The 25,879-nt window shown below is 42.0% G+C and overlaps 1 protein-coding gene and 1 pseudogene across 1 annotated transcript in view; both read left to right on the forward strand.

Annotated features, from left to right (window-relative positions):
- Nucleotides 1-25,879, forward strand: part of PACRG (parkin coregulated) — a 443,717-nt gene that overhangs the window by 333,088 nt on the left and 84,750 nt on the right. The window lies entirely within an intron of this gene.
- LOC123633498 lies at nt 20,670-22,866 on the forward strand (annotated as a pseudogene).

Here is a 25,879-nt window from a genome sequence, read left to right on the forward strand (position 1 = left end):
TTAAACAGAAGGCATTGGGGAACTTTGACCTACACACTCAGTATCTCTGTGGCCACCTCCGTGATCCGGACGGCCACTTGGGGACAGCAGAGGCTCAGGGGCGGTGGAAGGGAGATGAAAGAGCCAATTCTCCATTCTTCTGTGGTCCCCAGAGAGGAACACTGTGAACTTGTTCCCAGTCTCGGTGGCTCATGCCAGGGTCCTCCCCCTCCCCCTTCTGGGGACAAGTCCACCCCGAGAACTTGTCCCTTGAAATGTGTTCTCGTGTGCGGGGGAGAGAGAATAGGGGATTATTTTCTTGAGGTGGCAAAAAATATATATACACACATCTGCAGGCTTTTTAGACATATTTTTATTGTTTTACAAACTGGATAACAGAGTTTCATTATTAGTGCAGTGACCTACAATGATGTTTGTTTTGTTTTGTTTTTCTCATCATTAACCATTTAGTTACTGTAAATGTGTTTTTAACTCTCTGGAAAAAGGTACCTGCATACCATAATAACCTGAGTTCCACCTGCAGTGTTGAGGGGCAGGTTGCCAAGGCCCGGGAGGTGCTGCTCTGTATCGAGTTGCGATTCAGGAGATAGCACTGAATCGGGACTCGCCCACGCCCCGGAGCGCTATTCAGAGCGACTTCGCTGTGGACGGTCCTCCCTTTTGGATGAGGCCTGAACAAAGCTTCTAATCACTTCCGATCCCTATAGCTTTACTGCTCTTAGGTAAGGTTTAAGGATTCTTGGTCAAATTTCAACTCAAATAGGTTACCTTATTCTTAAGGCTTAACCTACTTATTTCTTTTTGTAGTTTCAATTGAAAGCGATAGACTCTTCTAGGCTCTTTGTGTTACACTGTTGGGGGGTGGGGGAATAGCTGCTACCTCTCTCTCCTTACAGACCCCGCCGCTTCCTACCAATGAGTTAATTTCTCTTGCCCATTTCTGAAAATTTGTGTTCATAGTATCAGCTGATGGATGAAAGTTACTGAAGAAATTTCTAACAGTGTCAAGGTTTTGCTTAAATTGATAGTTTGTTTTACTTGATTCTAGTTCTCCATGAAAACACAGGCAAGGATGGTCTTTGGAATGTTCTTCTGTCTACAAAATCAACCCAAACAAAACTGTTAATGAGAGTCATGTTCTTGCTAGTAATGATAATAACAATCACCACTAATTTCTATGTGGCTGAAACAATCACTAGAGTCATGACAGATCCAAAAAGAGACTCCTGGTGTTTAATGTAGCATCTGCCTTTAGCATTCACAGGTTTCATGAGAAAGAAGAATTTCAAAGTATTTAACTAGGGAAGTTTAGAAATTGCACATTTAAGCTTTGACATAGTTATGAAACAGTAATTTCTTACATAAACATGGAACTTTCACCTATGTTATTTCATTTAATCTTCACAAATAATCTTGAGGTGTAAATATTTCCCTATTTGATAGACAAGGAAACTGAAACTCTGAGATGCTAATTGACCTGTTGTAGGGCACAGAGGTTGGCACTTACAGAGTGCAATCTTGTTCTGGTGGTTTCTATTCTCAGTGCAAAACAGAGGCCTCCACTTTGCTCAGCACCAGAAGAGCGGAAGATGAGTCAGTGCTGTGAGTCCCAAGAGGGGGAGATTCTACTGGTTCTTAGCATCTAAGGAACCCTCATGGAAGAAAAACTTCTTAAAAAATGAATAAAATCTGAATAGTTTAGAAGATGCAGCCATGAAACCACGTGGCTGGTCCATATTGCATGACCAATAGATACTTGTTAAACAAGTGAAGAATGAGTGAATAAGGATAGCAGGCATCTGAGATCAGGAAAATTATCTGCGAAAGTGTGAAGGCAAACATTCCCATGGTGTGTTCTGGGGGCATGAGTAGGATCTGCTGGCTCTGGGAGAGCATCCATCAGACAAGAAGAGGGAGATGGCCGGGAGAACGTTCTGGGAGTCTGGAGGGCATTGAAGGGCATTGAAGGCGAAGCTAATAAAAGTGTTCATTTTGCCTTGTAGATTAGGTCAGGGCTCCATTGTTTTCATTTCTACTTTATCCTGATAATGAGAAATCATTGACAACTTGTAGGACATGATAGGACCAAACCCAGTGTTTTAGGAAGATGAATAGGGAATGAAGCATAAAATACATGGAGAGTGTGTGACGCTCCTGACTTTAAGAACCTCACCCTGCATCTCTCTAAACCTTCTCTCAGCTCTTCCCGTCAGTGGGAAGCAGAAGATTTAAAGGTCAACCTGACTGGAAGGGGTGGGGTTCAAAAAAAAGAAGAGAAAGGAAAGAAAAAGAGCCATACCTTTAAAACTTCCTGTCCTTGGTTTGTACCCACAGATATCTATCATATGGTAACTCTTTTCATTAGGGTTTTTAAGCTGATCAGTACGCTTTACTAAAAAACTGCAAAGCTTTCACTACAATGATAATGAAGTAAAGTAATTTCCTATATAAAAGATGATCAAATATGCTTCTAAAATTAGGAAAATGCAGGCTTATGATAAAAATATAGCTTTAATGAAACTATGTCTTTTACTGATTTTATTACAAAATATTTCCTTTTTGCATTCTTAATTTAAAGCGATGAAATGCTGGTTTGGTTTAAAATAAAATATGGAAAAAATCCTTGTACTATAGAGAATTTGTCACTCTAATGGGTGTCTTACTCACTGGAACAGTATTTTGGCTGTATTGGAGCACATTGAAAGGAATTAGATTCAGCTTTGCCAAAATTTCACTGTGAAAGAGTTTGCTATAACAGTGTTTTATTATATTCTTATTGAACTTCAGCCAGTTGAAAATAGAATCTCCTCACCATCCTTTTAAATTAGCCTTAAGCTACAGATAAAAAGACAAAAATCAATGTGCAAATTTAGCTCTTTGTGCTTGGTTCCTTAAGAAATTTACCCTGGTGCTAATATGCAGGACTCATAGATAATAGAACACAGAGTAACTGGAAGTTCTCAAGTAGCATTTCTTATTCAATTTAGGTCTGTTTAAGTGTCTGGTAAGTCCTGTACATAAATTGTTTGTTTAATGCCACGGGTTACATTGAGTCTATGTACGCCTCGATGCTAGCTCAATCACAACATCCCTCATACAATTTATGTGGCCATGACAAATTATGATGAAATTTTGAGTGTTAAATTATAATGAAAACTATTAGAAAAGAGTAGTGCGTAAGTAATGGCGCAATCTATTTAATATTACATTTCACTCTGAATTGCAAAGAACTTTGAGTATCCAAATAGGAAAAGGAAGCACACGTACAAAAAAGGTATTATTCTCATTGGCCACACCAGTGTAATGCCTCTAATTGCTCTAAGTGGTACAGATGCTATGAGTTCCTAAAACCATCTATCTGATTGAGAGGAGTTGATTCAGAGCCTCCCCGAGTTGCTGCTGTGCTCCCACAGGGGATAGGAAAGGCTGCAATCTGAGGAAGTACAACCCGGCCTGCCTTCAGGCATCAGTACAAAGGAACTCATGCGGAGGCACCCAGAGATGCAGGAGGGAGAGAAGCTGGCCATTCCTGGAAAGGGCGGTCCTGCAGTCTCCACACCCTACATCAGTGTATGGGAACAAGAAGAAGAGGACAATTTGGTTACACTCAGAGACCTGGTGGGCAGATGGAAACAGGACAAGCAGTGGAAATTAGGCCAGATCATGGAAGATTTGTTTTATTTCTGTGGCATGATATCCACAAGGCCAGAAAGGCTAAAGCCAGAAAGGCAATGCAATTAGCAGAAACCAAAAAAAAAAGTAATTAATTTAGCATGCCATCATCTGTAAGGCAGAGGCAAACAGTGCCGTCCATAGCGAGCGATGGGAAAGGATCTTAACCACCTTGCAGGCAGCTCAGCGCAGGGCACCACCGGAGAGAGACAGATGCAGGGGGAATGCAGCCCCACTCTGGGAGTTGTCACAATTGATTTTTACTAAAAAAAAAAGTAAGTGGGAGCAATTGGCCAGAATAAGCCTGGATTGTAATAGAAAATGAAACTGAAAAAGAAAGATCAGGGGACCTTGTTATAAAACAATCCACATAATTCCTGTACCATGGATCCGTCTTAATAGGATATCCTGAAGCTGGATCTCAAGTTCAGCATGAGTGGAGTTCCAGGGTAGTTCAGGGTTGTCATAGGAAATCTAGATTTTTCAAATTAACACAGCTTAATGATGTTACACGCTATTTCTTTGGTACATTTCACCGCAGAGATGTAAGCCAAATTTTAGGAAAATATTAGATGCTCAAAGAATTCCTTAAGAAAAAGAGCAAACTGGGTACCCACAACATAAACTGGCGGCCTAGCTGCAGATTCGCCATCCGAAGCTGAGACGAGATGCTGGAGGAAATAACTGCATCATCAGTTTAATCCCACAGGAAACGCAAAGCAACTACCTCAGCTTCCTTGCAGTTGTACAATGAACTTCGCAGTTGCATAGTCAGAGGGCAAAATTAAATACTCTTTATTTGTATGTATCTCAGTTTAGTTTCCTGACTATGAGCCCCCAGCCTGCCTGGTGAGGGCCAGTCAAGCTGCCCCCCAGTCCACTCAGGGGAGAATTTTGTTGCCCTCAGGTTTAAATCTGCTTCCCTGGTGTCTCCTCCCCCAGTTCAGAGAAGCCTCCACCTAGTCCAGGCCCCAGCAAATCACCCCAGCACCCCCAGGCAGTGAGGAGGAGGGGGCGTGCTCCCCACCTCTCTGTTCAGGCCAGCATGCAGGGCACAAGGCTTCCTACACAAAGACTGGGCCGTTGTGCCAGCCCTCTCAGCTGGCAGGCACTGGCACCCTCTGAGATGCATGGACCCATGACCTTCTCGAATCCTTGTAACGCGCCGCCTAGCCTGGAGGTTTTGGTGTGTATCCCCCTCTCTGCAAGCTTTCAGCTCTCCCCTGCGCCACTCAGAATGGAGCCCCAGGGGTCGATTCCAACATAGCCCACCAGCCACAGGCTCTGGAGAGCTGCTGATCTAGAAGCAACTGGAAGGCAATATTCAGATTGTCTCCACTCGCAGATCCCCCTCAGATTACTGAGGGAATTCTCCCATGTGCACCTTTCCCCTACACACAGACACACACACACACGCGCGCACACACACACACGTGCGCGCGCACACACACACGCGCACACACACACACACTCTGCTTGCAATTCCAGACTCTCCACCTCTCTCCTCAGCATGGAGCTGGTGTGATGGACAGACCTGTTTTGCCGAGCTGTGGCCCAGTCCAATCTCTCCTGTCTCGTATTCTTACCGTGCATTTGGGATCTTGATTCCTTCCGCCATTTCTAGCAGCCCTCACCTGGACATGGCCTGTCTCACGGCCCAGTGGAGGCTGTCACGTTCAGGTGACATTTCAAACTACTCCTGAGGGTGAATCCACTCCCCAGCCCATCTCATGGGCTAAAAAATGATGGCATTCCCTTGCTTCAGTTTAGTTTGATATAATTCAACTCACCACCACTCTGTGGTGCCCCTACCTGGAGGTGCCATTCTGCTCCAGCTCCTGACTGGCACAGACAGGAAGCATCTGACCATCTCCGCCCACCACCCCCCAAACATACATCGTGATGACTTCGATGGTTATTACTGAGCATCCACTCTTGCAATTTTGACATCTCCGCTGGGGACTCTGTGCCCTCAGCTCCCCTCTCCTTTCCCCCAGCTTGCACCCCCCCCTCCCTGCTCTGCAGTGACGATGCCCCCAGCCCCTGAGCGCCACGTGCTCCAGGCGGTTTCATACATCCCCTCCCATGCCAGTAGTTCTCAAATCCATTTTTCTAAAAGTCCATTCTCTCCTAAACGCCAAGCTCGGGTTTTCAACTGTATTTTACATACGTTTAACTCACTATGGCCAACATTGAAGTCGTTGCAGGCTTCCCACATCCACCTGTCCTGTCTGGCCAGCCTTCCGCCACTGCCAGAAGCTCAGCACCACCATGGGTGCCGTCCTCGCCTCACTACCCCGGCCCAGTCACTTCGCTCAGCCCTGTGGCTTCTGCCTGGGAAAAGGCTCCCAGTCTCTCCTCCTGCCGTGGCCACCACCCGGCTTCAGGCCCCTCCTCACCTCTCTCGGGGACTGCTGACTCCAGGTAGGAGCCCTCTCCCTGCCGGGCAGACGCACCCGCGCTCTGCCGTGGGAACTGCCCACCCACGGAGCTCATCCTGGCGCTGCCTGCAGAACACAAGGGCCCTGTTGGATTTTCCAGTCCCGTGGTCCACTTGTCCTATTTCACTATCTTTTCACTTAATGGGTTTTCCACACAAAAAGTAGATTCTCATATCTCCATGGTTTATCAAAGTCCCACTCCTCCTCCCAGATTCAGAAGACTTTCTTCCGGGAGGAGTCCCAGGGTCCCGGCCGTCTCTCAGCAATGCCCTTCCGTGACGCTGGAGCAGCGCACATGGCCTCTGCCTCGCACTTAGCCTGTTCTGTTCCAGGTCCCGTCCAGGGCTGCCTCCGTCACTAAGGGAAGAGCTCCTTGGAGGCAAGGCCTTCTCCTGGTCACCTTTCCATTCCTAGGGTCTAGTGCATGCCTCACACTGAATCAACACTAGTAATTGGCCACTCTTCAATAAGGTGATAAACAAATAATGAGTGAGAAAAAGTCCCATCATGATCATGCTTCTGTGAAAGACCACTTATCATATTGTTTTTATAATTCTAATTGTCATTTCTCAGCTATCTTTTCCAAAATGGAATTATGTGATCAGTGCAAATGGAGTCCCCAAGCACAGTCCTGGTTTGCTTCATCACATCAGGGTGACAGGAGCCCTGGCTCAACCATTCTGTGTATAGAAAAAGCTCCCCCAAGTAATTATTGTCTTTGGCATGGACATAGTGGGCATTAACCAAATGTTTACTCAGTACTGAATTAATATGTCACTGTATAAATTTTTTGATGGCAGTTGATGCTAAAATCCTGTGCTTGATCACAATGATAGATCACTAGCTCTAAATTTGTTTAAGCCCCCCAAAGCTACAGTAGAAAATCCAATGTATTCTCTTCGAGGTGGCTTTGTTAAAATACTAATTCGATGCCATCTGTGAGTCCACCCTCTCCTTTATCGGAGTCAGGCCACTAATCCTGAGGTCTAAAAGCTCCTCTCTTGGGAAACAGGGGTCACACCAAGGGCTTGGCCCGTGAGCGCGGAGGTCCTCTCCAGCCTGGCGAGGTGAAGAGTCTTTGATTCTGTGGTTCTAAAGGGCAGCCTAATCATCTCCTTTAAGTGGCCTTTCTCACGCTTTGTCTAGTTTCATTTTTGTTACATAATCTGCACCAAAATTCCCTTAGTAGTTGCAACAGCAGTTGAGTTCACGTCTGACTTTTCATGTTATTCTTGTACTGTGCTCGAGATCTGAAAGCCAGTCGACATTGTCCGTCCAGAGAGCATTCGGTAGCGGGGAAAGGATTCCTTTATACAAAGCAAGTGTGGGCTTAGGATCTTCCCGGATGCTATTCTTTTGTAGATATTTACTAAGAACAATTAAGGAATGTGTGCTAGAACTTGAAAAACATCTTTTACATTTTTAGTCATCTTGTAAGTGATCAATATACTTTTCTTTGATCAAATAGAGACCATGCCCTTTTAGCCTAACAAGACATGAGAGGATAATTCTTAGAAATGTCAAAGATGGTTGGGGAATGGTGAAATGGTTGGGGAATGATATTGCATAAAACATTTTGCCAAAACAAATTAAAGTGGAGATTTATAATTCATGTATAAAGCCCTTTTGTACAATCAAAGGAAGCGTCATCTGTACCGCTAAATTCTGTATATAACATAACTTTGTTGAAGAAAAGTCAGGCATGAGATGAACTGATAAGAGATTTGCTCACAAATGCATAATAGCTGTAATGACTAATTCTGGTTGTAGGCGGTGCGATTCTAGCCAGTTTGTTAACACAGTGTTTTAAGAGTCTCTTACAGAGAAATGGAAAAAAGGGAATTATCTATTTCTGATAGGCATTTACTACATACTATATTGGAGAATAATGGTGGTGAACTAGATGTCTTATGCCCTGATCGTTTATTATCTGATACCTGTAAAGGCTGAATGTCATTGTTTATTGTGGCAAGTGCTTCAATCAACTTTTAGTTTACAGATTACTAGTCTCTCTCATGTTCTCTTTTACACAAAACAGCAACACATTCCATTTCATTTTCTATTAAAAAACATTATATCGTAGCCCCACAACCAGCTAACTCTTGGGTTTCTTTGGGGTGAGACACTGTGAGTTTGTGCAAGTGTGTTTAGGTGCAGCTGTCAACCCTTCGGCGTCAATAGAGCATCAGCTGCTCGCGACGCCATGCGCCCGATGCCCATGACTGACGAGGGCCACGTTCGCTGTCCCGGCTTTATGTAAATGCTGACACACTGGTCACCGAGGACATGCTGTTTGCTGCTACTCAGTTCATACTTGCATGGTCAGACTCCCAGGTGGCCTGTCACTTATTTCTGCGAGATCTGGTAACACCACAAAAGAAGTAAAATTCATCCATGTTAAGTAGAAGTAACAGAATCCAAAAATCAGAAAGTTGGCTCCATGTAGACAAGGTCAATCCAATAGAAGAAAGTAGGTTTCTCACGCAGGTCTTAATAATGTGACTGGGTCCAGATTGCATTAAATTGGTTTTCCTTTCCAGGAGGAAAAACATCTTATTCACATCCTAACTGAAAGTTCTTGTCTGTAAACTCCCCAGCAATTACTCACTAGTATCCTATTAGGAGCCAGAAAACTTGCCTTCGAATAACATAAGTAGAATTTCAAATGAAGAGATAAACATTCTAAACAAAACATGAAGTCCCTAACATGTACATTTGTTCTTCATAAGCACAGTCGTAAAGATGAGCCCATTCCACAACAGTCTGCCTTGAGCCAGAGGTTGGGCTGTGAGGTTTCCAGGTTAGGGCACAAGCTGGTTGGTGCAGAGGTTTGCACTAGACAAGAGCAGTCAGACCTCACAGGAAGGGCCTCAGCTCTTAAGGAGAGAGCCCAATGCACTGAGACAGTTCTGAAGGTTAAACATCTGTCTGAAAATAATCTAACAGCCCTGCCAGACAGCACAAGGGACTTTAAAGAAAGTTCTTTCTTGTGAAATTTAGATTTCTTTTCTTAGGGAAGGTAAAAATGATCTATTTTCTACTTTTCTTCATTGGACTGCAGTGGTCAAAAACATTTATAAGAATAAAAGTTAATGAGAACAATCTAACCCCTCAGTTACAACCCTAGGAAAATTTCAGAGCCCCGAACTAGAATTGGGCAAAAGTGAAGGGTTCTTTTATGTTAAAAAATCCACTCTAATGTTCTGTAAGCCTACCCCAAAAGACAAGTCAAGAACAACTTGATCTTCTCTCACTGATTCTTTCCATCCGATTTTGCCTGTCGCCAGTGATGTCCACATAGCAGCTCCAAGTATGCTTGTCCAGCATGCATGTGCTGCTTCTCAGGTAAACTATGTGTTACCCAAACCATCTCTAGGGATCCCTTTGCTCCTGAAACAGCCCAAGTCAGAAATCCCATATCAATCATCTATTAGAATACTAAATTTTAAATATTATTTACATCTTATCATTTCAATGGCTTGGAAACAAAATGTTACTCAAATTCGAGTTAGAAAAGGGACTATCAATCAGCCCTTAGTTTAGGAGAACAACATAAAATATGAGCACCTTTTCCTAAACCATTCCACCTGGATGGACATTAGCACTGCAAGATTGCAATAGAAAAAGGAGAAGGAAGGAAGGAAGGAAGGAAAGAAGGAAGGAAGGAAGGAAGGAAGGAAGGAAGGAAGGAAGGAAGGAAGGAAGGAAGGAAGGAAGGAAGGAAGGAAGAGCTATAATTAAAAAACTAAATTCACTATCATCTCTTCCTAACCCTCCAGACCAAATTCCCTCCCAGCCTCTAAATCAAATTGCCATGAAAGACCACCCCCCCCAGTCTCACATAGTGTCCAATCTCAGTGTCACATGATCTTCCCTTTGTCTGAAGCCCACATCTTTCAACAGCTTCGAGATGCCCGGCCATGCCCTGTGTCCTTCCCCCATCTCCCGCCCTCGGCAGACCCCTGTGTACTCCCTTCTGGGCCACTGTCCCTTGCTCTGCCCCCACTTTGCTGTGGGTCACTTTCTGCACCATCCTCTGTGGGACGCACTGCTGCTCTTTGGCACTTTAGAGAGATTGTTTAGAAGCCTTCTCTGAGCTCTGGGATTTCATGAGGCCACCCTTCAGCTGTCAGGCCCTGCGAGTCTATCTTGGGAGGGCCCTTCAGGCTCCATGCCAGTGGGACGACGGCCATGGGGACCACCCTCCATGCGGACCTCTGTGCCCAGGTTCCTCTGCCACCCTCTCCTCCACTCCCACCTCCAGCCACAAAATCCCTCCGCTCTGGGGTTGTCCAGAATTCTCTAATCTAGGACATTTCCATTCATGTCTCTGCCTCTAAGCCAACATAGCATTTCAGGACAGTCTCTCTTAGGAAACACACACTCCACCTTGTCTGTGTTAGCTTGTCTGACGCCCCAGAGTAGACTGTAAGCTCCTTGAAGACTATGTGTTACTCCTCACTCTCCGAACTCCTCCCAAACCAGCAGCGCCTGCAGCCGGCAAGTACTGCTGAGTAGTTGTTGAATTGATTTCAATTAATTCAGTTTTTAACTGAATCGAGCAAAGGATGTCACAAGCTTGCTTTTATAACTAAAGAAAGCACAGTTGTGCAGCTGTCTACAGAGTCTCTGGGGGGTGGAGGGAATGAAATAGGGAAAACCCTCAGAAGCCAGCTGACTGCTGGTCAAACCAGGTGCAAGTTGGGAAAAATTCTATAGTGAATGAGGAAAAATAAGATGCACTGGGGAAAGAATACCAACATTCTTGCAAATGAACCTTGAAGTATGATTTTTACAAAGAATGCAAGGATTATTTCAGTTCCCTTGTTGACTAATTTGTATGTTCTTCCTACAGATACTTTCAGAAAAAGACCTATTGTTTGTTTTTCTCTGCACCGACACAGTATCCATTGTGTATAACTGTAATCACAGCACACATAGCTGAAAATGTGGGCTCCGGGACAAGCTGTATTTCCCCTCCAGCTCTTTAGACAGTGAATACTGTGTTCTTTATCTCTTATCACAGCCCTTTTGTCAAACATTTAATGATTTTTTTTCCCCTAGACAAATTTGTAGCTTGTTATCAACCATAAAAGTGTCTATTGCCTTGTTTTTAAACATTTAAACTTTGCTATGTATGTCTCAAGATGAGCGTGAATTAAGGTGTTTATTTCATTTTAAATACATTTTTTATTACAGCATACAAAGCTAGATTTCTCCAATGTGTATGGCTTACATGAAACTCTATTTAGACTTGATGAAAGTGTGTTTTATTTTTGTAAGTTTGTACTTTTGGGGAAGATGGTTATGCCTGTTGGCTCCCAGGTCGGGTGTGTTGGGAGCATTTGTCAAGTGCTAGACAGGTGCAGACATCTGTAACTTTCTGCAGCATGTGGCTGTCACTAGATTTCCTGCGTAGAAACGATCTGACACCCTTCTCCACTCCTGGGATCTCCATTTTTCCAAATGCCGGAGACTTATTACTGTTCTATAATTCATAAACCTGATCCCAAGGCCTGTGAGAGATAAAAGCCTTGTTTTTTAAACCTAATAAATAATAACGCTTTGTTGTTCCCAGTTTCAGAATTATAATATGGTACTTGATACAGACATTTGAAGACTTTAATTCAAATGAAGATTTATGATAAACAAAAAAAATTTTCAAACACACTGGCATGTAACTTCAGAGTAATTTTAAAGCATTCATTTTATACGCTGGTGATGGAATCAATAAAAAGTTTTAATGTTCTACTTTTATTTTATGAATATCAAATTATTGAAAATATATTTTGTGTTCTGATCATTTCCATGAGGCTTCACTTAGACTGAGGGGATAAAAATGAGTGTCAGTCTTCAAATGCCTAGAGGAAAAGCTTTAGTTTTGTTTTAAATCTGGTTTTGAGGGCTGATTTTAACTTTTAAAGATAATGTGTGAAAAGTTAAGGTCAGAGTTAGTACTTTTACTATTATTCAATTTGCATTCCTGTAAATTCTCTTATCAAGTGTAGAAAACTATCAACAAGGCATTTCTTCCCTGGGGCTGTCAGACCAGAAATGTTGAGACTGACAATTCTTAAGAATCCAGATAAAGAGTGAGAAATGTGTGCAAAGTGGTAGTCTTCCTAAGAACTGGAAGGAAGACACTAAAGATATGGACTGAGAATTTTAGCTGAAGAGTTTCATTTTTGAAAATTTTGTATTATTTAATTCGATGACTTTTCCTCAAAGGTAGTTTTTTAAGTTTTTATATTCAAAGTTAAAAATTGCACCAGCACGTCATTTGAAAGTATTCCTAAAAGCATTTCAAATAAAAATGTATTTTAAATGTAGTACATGTTTTAAACATGTTGGAAAAAACATAAAATCAGAGACTTTTTGAAGTCCATGTTGGATTAGGAGACTATTTCTTAATGCTAATCATATCTGACAACAAATAAGGCCATCTGTGGTGGAGATTCCGCATCCAATTACACGTTCCTTCGTAATCGGCAGACTCGGCTCTACCTTCTGCAGGAGAGAGACTCCACAGCCAGCGTCCCTGGTGGTCCGTGTTGTTCCTTTTGAAGTCACAGAACTTAGTTTCAGTTCTTTTCCTTGATCTCCGTCTCTCTTTTGTTCTCTCCCCACCTCCCTCCCTCCCTCCGCCTTTTCCTTCCCACCTCCTTCCTTCCCTCCCTTCATATCTTTCTTATTTCTTTATTTCCATCTGTCCATCTTTCCCAAAGCAGGAAGCTCCCTGGCACCTCTAGGCTGGCGGTCGTCGGGTCGGGCCCTCACAGCCACATGCCGCCTGCCCGTCAAGCATGACGCTGTCTGCCAGGGCTCACTACTGCCAGTTGTTCCTGGGACTGCGGGCAGTGCAGCTGGGCGGGGCCGACTGAATGCTTGGTAGTCACGGGGGCATACCTGTGCTGAAGAGGATGGCTTTCTTGTTTCAGGCTGTGGTCGCTTCACTCATCCAAATAGCCTATTTGTTAGGGCATCAACGTCCAAGTATTTGGGAGCTACTAAAATTAGTCCTGGCAGTGAGAATGTGCAGGCCTGCTTGGCCAGCAGGAGTGAGGCCTGTGGAGCCTGGAGCTCACCACTGCACTTCAGTGTCCTTGTCCTTCCCTCCACCTCTCTGCTCCCTGTCACCTCCTTTCTGCCCAGCCCTCTTTCCTGGTCATTAACACACTTTGCAGGCATCAGACATTTGGGGCTCTCCCAAGTGCTTCCCCTCTAACCTGGCATCCACAGACTCGCTGAGCAGTGCTCCCGCTGCTCCCTCCCTCCAGGACAGGTCCTCTCCAACTGGAACGCTGATTTGAAGTTGACCTTCAGGGCCTACTTCTGTTGACCCTCAACTCTCACTGCGTTCAAAATGAGGCAGTGTTTCCAGAGGTGGCGATGGAAGGAGTCTGTCTGTCTGTGCACGAGAGAGAGCGTGTCGGGGTATGTGGGTCCTCTCAACCATACGTAGATGCTTGGCATTTGATTGTTTTCATATTCCATTATAATGAGCTACTAATTATGTTTGGCTAATTCTTTATTTCCTTTATAATTCCTTAAATCTCAATCTAATCTTGAAGCATTGAGTCCAAAGAGAGTGCTGCTGAAGAAAACTTTGACTACACATGCTGCCCCGACCACACCGCCAAGACCATCTCTCAGTTTTGGTCTAGTTACGTCCTAAGTAACCTAATAAGACGCATCCAGTGAGGAAGAGTGTTGAACTGCCACCCCCTTCCATTCCCACGTGTCCTTATAACACGGTGTTCTCAATCCCATGGAACTGCCTTTTCAAGTTACAGAATATTTCCCCCATTTCCTGGAAGTACACTTTAAGACAACTATTTCTTTCTAGTATGGAAAAGGAAAAGTCCTAGGCCTGTTGGTGCCCTGGAATCCTTGCAGCACAAAATCAGAACCTGGGACATTGGTGCCTCTTCAGGAGGAGACCCCACAGCTGTAAACACACACACACATGCACACACACGCACACACACCTCTGTCCCCGTGTCTACAGGAGACTCGATTCCATGATCTATAATGTCTACATGACCTCACTCAAAGGCAAATAGTACTAACCTTGGACTTGAAACGCCAAGGGTACAAACGTGGGCACATGCCACATACTTCTCAGTTCATGCATACTTTCCGAACAGCACACAGCCGTGAGTAGGAGAGGGAAAGGATTGAATTTCATGAGCTGCATTCAAGATGTACTGATAGAACTGCACCAAGAGTCTTTTCTCTAAGTAAGGTCAAATTTTAACCTTTTAGTGTTCAAAGTGAGGACACCTGATAGTGATAATTGGCAAAACAATGAATACTAAAAATCTCCAACAGTTTTCACATTCTTTTTAGGATCCCTGTTGTAGATATCTCTTTAATAGGGTGACCAACCGTCCCAGTGTGCTCGGGACTGAGAAGTTTCCCAGGACATAGGACTTTCAGTGCTATTCCAGGATGGGTGGTCACCCTGCTCTCGTATGTCATTGCTCTGGGATATGGGGACACACTGCTCCACCTGCGCTCCTCGTCCCCACGTGCCGAGGTCCATCCTGAGCTCCCAGAACCCCGGGCTGGGCTGCAGCAGCCGAACACGCGCCCCGCCTGTCACGGGGCCAGGTCCTGCGCGTGCTCTTCACGCCTCTGTCCTTCCTGTGCCCAGGGTCTCCTGTGTTCTGCAGTCCAAGCTTTTCATGTGGGACATTTATTATTTCTTACTGATAATGTGTAAAATAACTATAAGGAAAGTTAAAGAGACAGAAACATGTGGGAAAATATTTTTAAAGCAGCATTACCAAAAAAGTGAATACTTTAACAGAATTCGTGAAAATCTTTAATTTACAGAAAGGTTTGTCACAAACCCATATTCACTTCATTGTCGTACATATAGTTTATCCTTCTTAATAGTGCTTATAAATTTTAAGAGGAACCAGGAAGACTGATATTAGTCAGCTCACAAGTGGATTTTTCTTAATCCTGCTGTCCACGGGTACATATTTATGTCCCAATTTCGTTAAGAGACAGAGTCATAAGGAGATACGGATGTTCCCTGGGCCACAAAGGAGAAGCCCCCGGCCCTTGTCAGGGGCTGCGGGACATCTGGCTAGAGGAAGAGACTCTTCTCATGACCTCAGGCGTGAGGTGGTGTTAGGCAGAGACCTCCCAGCTCACCCCTTTCTCATCTACCTCCTGCCGCAGGTGGAATCAATAAATACACAGTAACTGCAGGTGCCTGCGGGAGACAGAAAGCACTGAGTCACGGGCTCCACACCCAAGCAGTGGCAGAGGGCGCACTTCTTCCTTGCAGAATTGCTCAGCCCCAGGCCACCGCATCACCTGTGCCGTGTGGGACCACAACAGCGGTTCACTGTTCTGTTGCCACATGTGTGAAATGGGGATGCTTAGCTACCCGGATGGGTCCCTGCCATGGTCAAGGGTAGGAGCCCGAGTAGGTACATTGCAAATGTGAGCTGCACCCAGTCTCTTGGAGGAGACAGACCTGCCTTCCTGGCTACGGCAGAGCCCAGCCTGTGTCAGAAGTCAGGGGCGCTCAGAGGAAGGAGCCGGCCTCAGAGGAAGGAGGCTTCCCTGCGGGTGGGCTTAGAGCTGCACTTGGAGGGCGGGAAGAGCTGGAGCGGTGAGTGAGCCAGGGGCCAGGCGTTTCTGGCAGAGGGAGCAGCCGAGCTAACTCGGGGACCTGAGCAGGCCGTGGGGATGCAGCTGGGAGGAGGGAGGGGCGTGGGGAACGTGGGAGCCCTCCCCACTGGCAGCAGCACCCAGGAGCAGGTGGGAGGGGCAGGGGAAGGAGGGAGGGAGGCAGGTGCTTCCTGTGTCCACTGCTCAATAGTTAGAAACCAGAAACTAAGGAGTAAAATTTGAGATTCTCTCTGAGTGGAAAGCCTCATGCAGTGAATAATCTCTGAGTCCCTCTCCAGGCCCACTGCTCTATCATTTCTGCCCTTTGCTGCTGTGAAAAAAAAATATTATATATACACACACACACATGCTACATATACATGAGTATGTGTGTGTGTATGTATGTATGTGTGTATATGGGTGCATATGCACATGCACATATATGTATGTGTGTATGCATATGCACGTATATGCATGTGGATATGTGTATGCATGTGCACGTGCACATATATGTATGTGTGTATGTATATGTATGCATGTGTATATGTGTGTGTATATAGTATAGATTCAAATTTTCATTCCCATGTTTTCCCACATTCTGCCAACAGTAATAGAACAAGTTACATAAATTGCCACCAACTGTCAAATTTTCAGGATTCTCTATTCTCAGAGTTCAAAGAGAAGTAGTGTAATGATGGTTTTCATATCGAAATGAGAAATAGTAAGCTAAGCTAACCTAGAGAGGCTTCTAGCGAATAGATCTTGGATTGATTCCTTGCCTGCAATTTATCTAAGCAATCCATACTCCTCCAAAATGTGCAATTTTGCCTACATCTTATGAATAATTGAGCAAAAGCCAGATAATCTGGGCTTCAGTAAGTACTTCTGCATAGAGTTACAAATAGAAACAACTGAAGGAGTGGTCAGGAGACCAGGACCCCAAATCAGACAGTTGGAACTCAATCTGTGGGTGTCTTTTCATCTCCAGTCTGTTTGATGGGTTCTGGAGTAGAGTCTCCAAAAGTAAGAGTTTAGGGGAGCCATGAAGTCTTCAAGTGCCGTGGGCTACGCACATTCTGCCGCCTGCTTGGCACAGCCGACAGCCGCAGAGCGGGTCTGCCATCGCCATTCCTCTCCCCACTCTGTCCTCCCTGGCCTGCTGACCCGCGGTCGTCCCCACTCAGCAGCTCTCTACCTAATCCACTGTGGAGGGAGGAAGCACCCTCACTGTGGCTCGAATGCATCATTTCTGAAGATTTAGTTTGGTAGGAAAGAAACTTTGCTTGCCTCGGGGTTTCAGTAGATGACGATTTTCCTTCTTTCAGTTCATTAGCTCACACAAAAGTGGCTTCAGCGTGCATCGCACTCGCAGTGCCCGAAGGAGAAGCTAATTCTGCTCTTTCTGAATCTGTAGAACAATAATAGAAAATTCTGGGCTTATTAAAACAGGTGGTGTCACCAGCTCATCAGAAAGGGCCGCGGGCAGCATACCAACAATCCTCTGGTCTCGTAGCTTCATAAGACTAATTACTTTTAAAATAAAATGGAGAAGAGGTACCTGTCACTTAGGTGATTCATGTAAGAGCTCTTTCTAGTTAATGGAGGTCGCTGCAAATGATTCAGTGCACATTTTCCAAAGTGCTTCACATATCATATTGGAGCGTAGTTGTTTGTGGCATTTCATACCTGAGTGAGGTGTTACCACATTTAATTAGACCCCTGTAAGGTGAAAATAGACTGTACATGCAAATAGTCAGAACTGAGTGCATATTTTCCTGATAAATAGTGATTTCTAAGGAAATCATGATTAAGTTTCAAATGAACTAAAAATACGGAATGCTATCCAACTCGAATTCTGGGGTAGAGTTTGGGAGTTTGTTACCCTTAAAGGGACAAACCTTTGTCATTTCATTCGTAGGCACTCATGAGCATAGGCAATAGTGTTTGCACGTATTTATGAAAACGTGTGAGATGGGACTGTTAACATTAGCTTCGCCTCAAGATAATTTTCTTCTAGAAAGTATTTATGTATTTTAATAGACAACTGATGGACTATTGGGGTTCCAAGTCCTTTCATTATAAATTCTAATCCACCAGTTTTCTCTAAAATTATATGTATCAATACAAAAATTCTCACCTTTTCCGTTTGGATTAATATTTTTCTGCATATTTGATATGCATATGGGAAACATTGGCAGAGATGAAACACCCACCCCATCTGTTTCCCCATCCTCTTTTGCTCCTCCCCTACCCCCACCAATCATAAGTTGAATGCTGGAAACCCGGGACCGTGATGTGGGCAAGAGCTAGAAACTAGAAGATGATCCCACGGCCAGAACACCACTGAGGGTTGTCAGGAGCTAACAAAGAAGGAAAACAAAGGTCATTAAGCCTCACCCAGTGGAGAGAGGGTGGAGAGGAGATTTTTTGAGGGGGCGGTACATAAGAAATGTTTCTTGGACTCTTCTGGAAGTTTGGGCAGAGAATGGGGAGAATAGACTAAAGAAAAAAGGCTATGTTTTTCCTGTCCCTTAAGTTTTCCCCAAAAAAGCTATGTTACAAGTAATCTCAAATCCAGATCTGGTCAAATTCTCTGAGAGAGAAAGAAATGCAAAATAAATTCTTGGGTAGTCTGATTAAGAGAAGGTGCTAATATTTTTTTTCCTTTTTTCTGATTCTTGAAATGTCATACTCCATCTTTTTTCTTTTACCAATGTTTCTATGTATTTTCAGTTTACTATCATGTCAATTTGGTTTGTGTTAAACATTTCTTTAGGATTTTATTTCTTTTCTTACATAAATTGTAAATATTTGTCAACGTATCACTTTTCTGACTTTCTGTTTTTTAAAAAGGCTTTGTAGGAGGTGAGAAATTTCTTTAAACAAAAATTTTTTTTAATAGCAGAATAATACACACTTCTTTGTAATCTCTTGTACCAGTAGTATTTATCTCTTACTAAGAAAGCAAACCCGCCTTTTAGAAAGTAGTCTGTGCTTTCATAGTTCTATTTATAATTTAGGGTATGGTTAGTCTCTCTCTACTGAAATGAAAATAATGACCACTGCCTATTAAGTCTTTGCCAAGTAGAACAGGTGATACTCAGTGTTTCAAAAGTCTGAAAACAACAAATGCTCAATGAGCAAAGAAATGAATGTATAAGGCCTAAAATAAACACATCCTCAAGAAATATTGAAATCAATTGTCCTTTCCTTTGTTCGCATTTTTGCTCATTATATATAACATGTTTCCATTAAATTCAATCCCTTTGGTTTAGATGTGAGAATAGCTCATCAAAACAATGACATTCAAGCACAGTTATGTATTTCCTGTTTCTATTTTCTGACTCCTCACTACACAGTGAGCTGCTTAAGAGTGGCCTCTGTTCCCACTGAACCCCAGCACTCACCATGTGCCCAGACACGGCAGATCAGGCATAGATGGTAGCCTGTCCATTTCAGTATTAGATTAAAATGCATGCAACTAATTTCTTTCTACAAAAGTAAAATGTAAGATTGTCAGGATCCATAACTGTCTCTTTTGATGAAAGTGGGAGAATTAGTATTCATAATCTTATTTTTGCAATAAAAATATGAATCACTGTTCACAAATATTCAGCGCAATATAATACCCAGTGAGACTGTGCCTGTCTTAGAAAGGCAAGCTCTCAATCTGTGGGTACCATATGGAAGTCGCTGAGAAGGAGTTGGGACTTGGGCTGCAAAGCTGTCAGGCATTCGGGAGCATATGGAAGTGGCCTGTTTGGGGCCACAGACGGTCGGCGATGCCTCCTTCTCTTTTCACAGTTGTCTAACATATTGCCACTGTCTACACGAGCATAACTTAATAGCCAATTTGAATTCCATTGTAGTTACACTGGTGTTATCCTGTTAGTAAACTAGCTTATATCACACGATTGAGTCCAAAGATTATTTTTGCTTTGTTTACTGCAAAAAGCAAATACTCTGTGAAGAACTGAAACAACTTCTATTTGCAGATTACTTCTGAGCCTTTCCTTTCTTTTCTATTCTTTTCTTCTCTTGAGACATAGCATGGTACATTCCTTCAAGATGAACGGGGTAGTACAATACACAGTTAGAAAAGAATAATAGCAGAGACCAAAATCCAAGCTATATTTTGCTTTAAGAAAGATTGTCAGGTTATCGTGTTAAAAATTAGCATCTTCTCTATATTAATAAATTAGTTTTGTCAAGAAAAGTCCAGAAATGAAATAACAAATCAATGTACATTTTTATTTATACTTATGCATACTAGTTTTAGTGTGCTCTTGGCTTGTAAACTGATCCGAATAAGCACACCTTGGACTTCAGTCTTTTTTGGCATGGCTTCCTAGGGCTTTAGTGCAGTGGCTCCCAAAATGAATGCTAAAACATTATTCCTAATCCCCCAAAATACATTTTCTTTGTGTGGAATAAAATGTGAATTAATTTGGAGAAAGGAACAGTTCTAAACATGCATTTCATTAATATAAATGTTCACCTCAAACTGTGTGAATTAGCATCTCTTAGAATTGATGGTACAATGCTAGCAAGAAAAAAAAGGAAAAAGGGACTTTCTACCAAAAATATTTGTCTAATACCTAATGTTAGATTATTAAGCAGAAAAGTGCATTAGCTAATGTAAGAGGATGTTTTCCTCCTAATTTATTACCTTTTTGTCTCCTTCCATGTTAGACTTTCTTTAAAAGGAGATCTAACAGGAGTGGATGGGCAGCTGCCTCTGTAGGTAGCTACAAATAGAAGCAGAAGTCCAAGTCATCTATATGCGAGCACTCAAATTCATTTACTAAATAAGGTTGTGAACGATATTAGGTACATTTTTCTGACACCTTTCCTTGTTGACAAGAAGTTGAGTGAATTTAGCAAAGAAAGTACACAGTGAACTATTGTTAGCACTTATCAGGAAACATGACGAGTGGCCCTGAAACAGAGCGTCTTATCTTCCAAATTTCTCAGCAGCCTTAATAAAGTGTAGTTGGAGTAGATCTAGACAGTATTAATGTGACAACCCAGCTCACTGTGAAAGTGGAATTTTACAAAGGGACCAGAAGATGGATTTGGGTGGGTAAGGTTGAAAGTAGTTGTAAGTTGATCCAGCATTTTGTATTTCATTAATCCATTCCTAAATCTCTAATTTAAAAAACTATAGTGAGTGATTGGGTATGAAGTAGAGATCGAATGATATAAACAACAAATAATTGTTAATATTGACAGGTTATGCTACAGGGATTATCTAATTTCACAGATGAGGATAGCACAAAATGAGACAACTACTACATAATGTTTATGCTGAAGGAATATTATGACTTTACTGAGTTTTTAAATTTCCCTCATATTGATTTTTTTCATAATGCATGAAATAAGCATACATCAACCTAGTTAGTACTTAAACAAGGCCCCAACACATGCAAACCATAATTTGATATGAAGTATGTGATACAGAGGAAATATCATATTGTAAATTAAGAAGTGAAAACTGTTTGAGACTGTTCCATGAGTCTAAAATACACAAACCTACCTTCAGGTTCTTTATGTTTTGCAAAAAATAGTCATTGCAACTCAGCAGTAAACAAGGCTGAGACAGTCGATTAAAATCAACACTCCATCTCACAGTGTATGTGTGGTGGTCTAAAAGTCTCCGTGAACATCAGACTGTGCCTCTTGGGGGACTTCCGTTCTCACCAAATGTTTTGTTAATTTAGCTGTTGGCAAAGGTCTCCATTAGGACCATTATCACTGTGAAACATGCTCCTTATCTTGTGAGAGTCATGGCTTATTCTTCCACATATTTAAAAAAATCTTATTAAAGATAACAGAGCAGTCAGATGAGCAAACAATTATATTGAGAATATAAATGGAAGGCTAGCATAACGTACTAATTTGCTGCTCATTAATGGACTTTACCTGTGACCCAAATATATTCCTTCTAGTGTATTTATGGAAGAACTATCAAAGAAAATTAGATATTTTTATATCAAGGTGTTACCCATTCCATAATGTGGAATATCATTCTAAAATGGAATAAAGTGCCAGCCAAGTGCTCAGTGGTCTACAATAACTGTTGAACATGAGGACAAAGACCATCCCTTGGAGAGTCTTTATTTTATAATAACATGTCCCGGGCGGACAGGAAGACGAGAGAGGAGAAGGCTGAGAAGTCACAGCGAGCTGGAGCCACGTGAGCAATGGAGGGGAACGTTCCAGTCGCAGCGCTGAGAAGCGATCAGCTGAAGAGGCAGCTGCAGACCTCCCAACAAATCCTGCAAAGATCTCCAAGTCTGGATTTGCCGTAGGTACTCAGGCAGCAAAGCAAGCGTCAGCCATCTCCATCAAACTTGGACCAGTAAGTAAGCCTGAAGAAACTGTTCCACCTCTTGCTCCAAGAACTCCTTCAGGAGCAGCGGCTTTTAATGCAGGTGAAGATGGGGAACCAGAGGAAATGCGTCTGGAGGAAAGATGAGGATGAAGACTACCGGCAGGGGCACACAAATGACAGCCAGTCCAACTCCTTCAGTAAAGGAAAGCCAGGGTTCTCTGACAGCCAGACGCTACAGGAACGAAGTACAAAATCTCACCCTGGAAACGTCCATGCCAGGACAATTAAATGATACGTATTGAAGCTGGGGCATGGGGTGGCTGTAATGTTAAAAGGAACACTTTCCTGTTTGAAAGAATAATACAAGACTATCTTTGGAGCTGCTTTTTTTTTTTCATTTTTTTTTCTAAGATTGGCTGGTACACTAATAAATAAGAGTTTGAAATTAGAGGTAATTTATGTTTTATATACAGATTTGGAGGCATTTGCTAATTTTGTAGTTTCATGTGATTAGTTTCCAAAGGTTATAGATAACAAAGAAATCAAAAACGGTACCTTTCTAAGAATTTCATATATTTTTAGACACAGCTTTTAACACATTAAGCAAAAAGTTATTGCCCCTCTACAACTGTAAGCAGTTCCTCTCTTAACTCCCTCGTTACCTAACCTTTCTGGCTCCCAGGAGCAGCCTCACAGAGAGAGGGAGTATCATACCGGGAGGGAAATGTTACTGAACTATTGACTGAAAGTAAATCTAGATAAAATTAAAATACATTATTTTCCTTATGAGCATGTGTTTTCTTTTAAGTCGTCAAAAACTAGGTATTTCACTACTATCAGTGGATGCAGACACTTAGCTGTTTTTTGAAAATAAATAAATTTTACATTTTTATGTAAACAGCTGAATATTTAAAATAGCCCACTTCACCTTAATGGGTCTTGTCTGTCTTCATTGCTCACCAGAGTGGATCAGTGTTTTGAACATGGCTTTCCTGGTTTTTGTTTATTAGCATTTCCACCAGAACTTGAGGCAAATCATAAGGAAGCTGTTTCTTTTAAAATACCAACCACCACCAAAAATTTAAATGTACATACTTCTTAAGTATTTGGCTGTTTTTATTTTTTAAAAGTTGTAAATACCAAAAAAAAAAAATTAACATTGTATAAAGATGAAAAACGAGAAGATGCACCTTCTGTAATTCTGTCTAAACATTTAAGTCACTAACTTGTGAAATCCAGTCTGAATTGAACTTAGCTACAGGCTTTGTCATTAGTGCAATTGTATGGCTTATTTTAAGTATATACATACTGACCAGTGATGGCCTTTCAAAAAGCACATTTTAAGTACTAAAAATAGAAGGAAAGAAAATGTCTGTTCAAAAGTGTTTTTTGGACCCTCTCGCCACATTTACTTTATTAGATTTGTGTGTTGTGGGATGTTTGTTTTTGTATTTTTGTATTGTATATGAGCTTTTTTTAGTGACAGGTACACATCTTTGAAAGCATAGTCACAGACAAAAGAAACATACAGTAGAATGATTCTCTTGAAAAATCCTACAATGTTAAATTTGGAGGCAGCTTCAGACTATTTTATTGGTGGTAACTGTGCACGGAGCTCCTTTAGTAGACAGTAACTCCAGAGAAGCAGCCTGAGTATATCCCTAACACTTTGTTCTCTTGCATTTAAGTTTAGAATAAGCCCCAAGTAAAACAATGGAAATGTATATAGAACTATTAGTTCTTACATGATTTAATTATATCAAGATACATGCATTTAACTTTAACTTACTTTAATGTAAGCACACTATCCATTTTTCTTCATTTTGCTTTTTGGTAAAATAACATCCCTCTCCACCATAATTTTTTCTTGACCCAAATGAAATATTAACCTCAGGTCAAGATGGGAGAGAGAAATGACTGAGAGAATGTCTTTACTATAATAAAATACCAATAAATATGTCAAACTAAACAAATAAATAAATAAAACATGTCCCCACCGAGAATTAAGCAGAGATCACCAGAGTGGACCGAGCTCTAGACATGGCCTTCCACCGAGAGTCAGACCCTAGGAGCAGAGTCTCCATGGAATGTATGTATCTGCTGTCGTCACTTACGCTGAGAATAAAATACTATCCATGCTGTATTGTGCTTAGTGTGTACTGAGAGGCACAACCTTGAGTTTTTAAAAAGAAATTTTCTACTCAGTGCAATGACAAATATAGGACATATTAAATAAGCAAGACCAAGCTGTTTAAATCAGTGAATAGCCATGTTAGGAGGGAAAAAAGGCAATTCATAGAAGGGCGTCCAAATGTTAACCTGGTCAACTCTCCTGATCCTATGCCCTATTTAATCAGCCCTTAAATAGACCTAAAATTTCTTAAAATGTAAAAATGTCTTCCTTCAAGTAATATGGACTTAATAAAAGTCTTTGTTACTTAACTGGAGCCTTATTTGATGACACTAAATTTTTTCTCCTAGGCTTACGTGATAGCTCCTAATCACAGAATCTTTCCCTCCTTTTTCTAAAAAAATTCCCTTTGGCTCTTAATACTGCCGTTATGACAGCAGCATTTAAAGCTGACCTTTTTTTTTTTTTTTTGACAGAATGAGAAATTCTGCTCCAGGCAATGTAGTGATTCTTTAACACTTTTGTGTAAAATTATGCAACCATCTGACACTTCATAATCCCGTGTTTTATTCCATCGATGTTTTGATGAAGACTTTAATGGTTGGTTTCAGTAATATTTTCCACATAGTAAAGTCACTGTTTTATAGAGTAAAGAGACAGACATCTGAGGCCAATCTACATAAATATTTTAAAACTGTCCATGACGAACAGAAATTTTTTCCTCAATCTACCAATAGCATGGAAACGTAAAGCTTACATACTCAGGTTGCCTTTTCATGAGAATTTAGACCCTTACCATATGAGATTGAGTTTTTTCATCATGTGATATCTAGGCATACATGGGACTTTTTACAAAAGTGTTTGGACACGAACAAATTTCCTGGGATTCTCAGTATTGAAATTAATTGCACATAATAAAATGACTCATGAAAACATCTTACCTAATACTGTATATCTCACCACAATAAAATATGATTTTCTGGTCCCTTCTCCCTCAAAAGAGTGACCACATGTAAGCAGTTGAAATGGTTGCGCCTTTTGATCTTGCAGTTCCCCCCAAGCTGGGTTTGTAACTAGGAAATAAGCAAAATAAGCAAACAGGTGACAAGGGATGAGGGAAGGTAACATAATGCAGTGCTCTTCCTCTTCCTCAGGAATTCAGCCGAAAGCCACTGAGTGGGGCTGAAGGCAGCCATCCACCTGCCGTGGGGGGAGCCAGGGTGGTGCAGAGAGAGGTGTTGGTGAGGAGGACATCTGCTTGGCAGGGACACAGTGCCATGGCCCCACAAATGGGATCAGAGCGCCAGAGTGACCAGAAGGGCATCGACACGGGGGTGGGAGAAGGGTACAGGGCAATGGTGGTACCGGAAAATTGATTACATACAAAGTAGATCAAATAAGTAAATATGAAAAGGATAATGGGACCTAAGAGAGTTACAAATATAGAAAGATAGAAAATTAGAACATACCCTGTGGTATTAAATTAGAATTAGAGATATTGGTGCAAATTCATGATTTTCAATATATAAAAAAATAGTTACAGAAATAAACATGGTTGTAACTATATGTATGTGTGTATGTGTATAGCTATGTGGACTGAGAGGGCCCCGGAAAAGTGGCATCCCAAAATCAATGAGCACATCTAGTACCTAGATTTTGTTTTCTAAATAC

This window comes from Lemur catta, chromosome 2, assembly GCF_020740605.2.
Source record: "Lemur catta isolate mLemCat1 chromosome 2, mLemCat1.pri, whole genome shotgun sequence".
Lineage (NCBI taxonomy): Eukaryota > Metazoa > Chordata > Mammalia > Primates > Lemuridae > Lemur > Lemur catta.